This window comes from Myotis brandtii, unplaced genomic scaffold (assembly GCF_000412655.1).
Source record: "Myotis brandtii unplaced genomic scaffold, ASM41265v1 scaffold23, whole genome shotgun sequence".
Classification (NCBI taxonomy): Eukaryota; Metazoa; Chordata; class Mammalia; order Chiroptera; family Vespertilionidae; genus Myotis; species Myotis brandtii.
Window position 1 is genome coordinate 5,159,561 of NW_005358649.1, and position 3,977 is coordinate 5,163,537.

Here is a 3,977-nt window from a genome sequence, read left to right on the forward strand (position 1 = left end):
AGCCCCGGGGTTGCTCAGCGCTTCTAGATTCTGAGATCATTCACAGAAATTCCAGGCGTCTGCCTGCCGCCAGCACTCAGTTCTGAGACCTTCTTTGTCACTCCACGCCCCCTCTCTTGCTCTCGGGTTCCCTTGCTCTCTCTCGACGCGCCCATCCTTTTTATTTGCTCCCTGTGGCCAACATCAGGCACCCTTCCAGGAAGGCTGAAACAGCTAAATATTCACCCTCTGTGTACAGGACCATGGCACGTAGGGCCAAGCAGCTCACCATTGCAAGTTGCTCAACTAGGCACTGTTGTGTAACAACGTCCCTAAACGGAAAGAGACGATCCAAAGTTTGTTGACTTAATTAATGACTTGTGTGCGGGAAGACATTTTTAGTTAATTTGGCAGATAAACTGTATTGCTTTTTACAGAAAGACTGCCCTGGGTTAACTTATCAAACAAAGCCTTTGCAAACATTGTGAAAGTTCGTTGGCGGTGATGGTATTCAGAGTCTGGTGGGGAGGAGACGCAGTAGGGTGAGAAGAGGAGGCTGTGGGCCCATTTTCAATCAGATCTTTCCTCCTTTTCCTTCTGAAGTGTCCTTTTCTCGCCTATCTTGCCCTTTTCCCTCACTGCATTATGGAATGACAGAATTTTCCAGGTGAGGATACGGAGGCTAGCTAAAGCCAGATTGAAGGCTAGAATCTAGTCCAGGACTTTTTTCTTCTTTTGTGCAAAATTAAATTTAAAATTTTTACTTATGTAATCAATATAATACATGCTTATTATAAAAAATGCAGATATTTTGTTATTTCCATGAGCTTTTACATAGATATATCATGTACTTGATTTTTTCTGAGGTGTAGCTTGTATGGTTGACAGGAAGCCACTGCCAGGATAGAATAAGAGAGACAGAATGGTTTCCTGTAGGCAAAGGTGTCAGACATGGGTGCGTTTGGTCTCTCTCTGAGTTTAATTTGTATGCAGAACATATACAAAAAAGTTAGATAGACTCAGATGAAGGAAGAGTGAGAATTGGTAAAAGGAATATCAAAAACAAAATATGCATGTGACACCATCTTGCTGGCAGAAAGTAGCAAAGATTTGAAATGATTTTTGATAAAAGTGAAAGAAGAAAGTGCCAAAGCTGGATTGCATTTGGACACCGAGAAGGCAAAAATCATAATTACAGAAGAAATACACAACTTTCACATAGACATTGAAATTGTTTAAAATTTTGTTTACCCTGGTTCTCTCATCAATTCAAATAGAGCCTGCAACCAAGAAATCAAGACCAGGCTGAAACTTGGAAGGGCAGCAATGGAAGAATTTGGAAAGACCCATAGCAAAGATGTGTCATTAGCGTCCAAGCCTGAGATCACCCACACCCTCGTATTCCCAGTTCCTATGTATGGATGTGAAGATGGCTGATAGGAAAAAGACTGATATGAAATATGGTGTTGGAGGAGAGCTTGATGGATACCATGAATTGCCAGAAAGATGAACAAGTAGATCCTAGAGCAAATTAAGCCTGAAACATTACTGGAGGCAAATGATAAAACTGAACCTGTCCTATTTTGGGCACATCATGAGATGGCAGGGTTCTTTGAAAAAGATAATAATGGTAGGAAAAATAGAAGGCTGCAGGAAAAGAGGAAGACCAAATATGAAATGGATTGATTCCATAAAAGAAGCCACAGGCTGAGTCTACAGGAGGTGAGCAGGGCTGTTGAGGACAGGACATTGTGGATGTCACTCTCATGGGATAGACAGGAGCCAGAGCTGCCTCAGCGGCATGTAACGCACACTGTATATATGGGGTTCTGTATACGGTTTCCTTTCCAACTTTTTTTTTTCTTTTTAAAAAAATATTATAATAGGTTTCCTTTCCAACTTAACAAATCTCCAAAACTCAAACGTCCGTAACCAAAACCTCCACAGCAGCATTTAAAATGTCAGTATAGAATTACATTGCATAAATGCACCATGATTCACTTAATTATTTCCTTAATACTGGCTATTTACCTTATTTCCATTTTAAATCACTTTAAGTAATTCTGTGTTCAGTATCTCTGCAGAAATCTTTGGCCATGTTTCTGATTATTTCTTTAGAATATGAACATTTTAAAAGATTTTGATAATCTGTTGACAAATTTTTTTTTCTAGAAAGATCTTCCCAGTATATGATTTAAATCAGTAATGTATAAGGAAGTATTTAGGGTTCTTATAAATATACTAGCTTTACCAATTTTTTTTTCATTTTTTTCCATCATGCCATTCTGATCTTAAGCTCACCTTAAAGGATGGGAAGGATATTGGTGAATGGGGAGGAAAGACAGCTAAAAAAAACAAAAATTACATACAATAATGATGGCCAGTCTGAAAGTGACAGCCATTTTCAATTTTTCCATCAGCCTCTATTTTTAAAGGAAACCTCTCAGTTGATATGAACAAGGAATCAAAGCTTATTTCTTAAATAGCAAAAAAAAAAAATTAAATATCACTCAAGTAGTTTACATTCAACAAATGTCTCTGAATTACTAGACCTGGGAAATTTATTTTAACAATGCATAACAATTCCCTATAATTTTATAGCACAGTCTTCAGAATATGATTTCATTTTAGCTATTTAGAAACCTTGAGAAGTAGACCAAATGTTTTACTGACTATATTTGTAGGATGAAACTAAGCTTAAAAGAAGATAAAAATGCAGGTTTTCTCAGCATATTGTTAAAGTAATCGAAGAGAAGGCTATTAGACTGAGATAACTCTGGTACTTGGTAGCCTAGTAGGGAAACCAAAACCTAAGCCAGAGTCAATTCCTGTAAATGCTTCAAGGATAAGACCAACCACCAATTATAAACAGCCAACTAAGTTTTCCCAAATAACGCAACTGCTTAACTTACAGCCAATCAAATAATTGCTTTGCTTTGCTTTGCCTGTGCATGTTGTCTATAAAAGCCTTGCCTTTAGCTCTGGTCAGTTGAGCTTTCCTAACCACTTCCAGTTTGGTACTGCCTGATTTGAATAAATTTTTGCTCAAATAAACTCAAAATTCTTAATATGCCTCAGTTTATCTTTTTAACAATATTAAAGAAAAAGTTAAATATATATCAGTAAAATAATGGGTAAATGATGATGTTTGCCTACTAATTACACTGTTTAGAAGAGTTTTTAAAATGTAAGTGGATAACTTTCAGAATGAAATTATTCATAAAGAAGTAGTATAATTTCATCCTTCTGGGTACCCAGAAAAAGTGGACAGGAGTTGCCAAGGTGATATTATTTTAGACTATTAGCTTGTTCTCCTCTTATGCAAATCACATGCTGAGTCAAAACCAGTTTCCAACTAGTAAACAAAAGTGTGCTTTTTACTAGTTGGCTGCTCATCCTTCCAGACTAAGCTGAACATGATGCTGTGTGAGGCCAAATTAATCATGATGTGGTATGAGCTTCTGTAGCCTTTTGTGAATTGGTCTATTTAATTATATTTAAGCTTATTTATAAATGTTTCCTTCACTATGGGAGCACTGTGGATTCCCAATTATATCCAGTATCTTTGAATCCTCTGCTCCTAACAATCCTAATAGACGCTGAAGCACTTCAACAAGTAGGGAATGAGTGTTATGGATGTGAATGATTCCACAAGACAAATTTAACAAGTATGAACAATCCATGAAACGAGTTCCATTTACTTTCTAGCAACCCACTGGTTGCATTAAATTACCACTCATTTTCGTTCAAATCCTATAGTGTTACTGTTCCTCTGTGTCAACAGGCTACTAGAATTACTTTCCGCAAAGAAAACAGTGTTTTGGGCCTAGAAAACGACGCCCACGAGAATGAAAGATTTAACCTTGGCTTCCAGGCTTTGTCCTCCGCGCGTGGTTCTCCCCTCAGTCCTTGCACACTGTCGTGCGGGGCGCCAGACTCGGACGGGGAAGCCCCGCGCGCAGCTGGGCGTTTGCGGATTGCGGCAGCTAGCGGCCGGT

General features: G+C 38.3%; 1 protein-coding gene across 1 annotated transcript in view; it reads left to right on the forward strand.

The window, feature by feature from the left end:
- The window catches only part of TMEM70 (transmembrane protein 70), a gene marked incomplete at its 5' end in the record, with an annotated part of 12,520 nt that overhangs the window by 1,303 nt on the left and 7,240 nt on the right, over positions 1-3,977 (forward strand). The gene's annotated exons all lie outside the window — the stretch shown is intronic.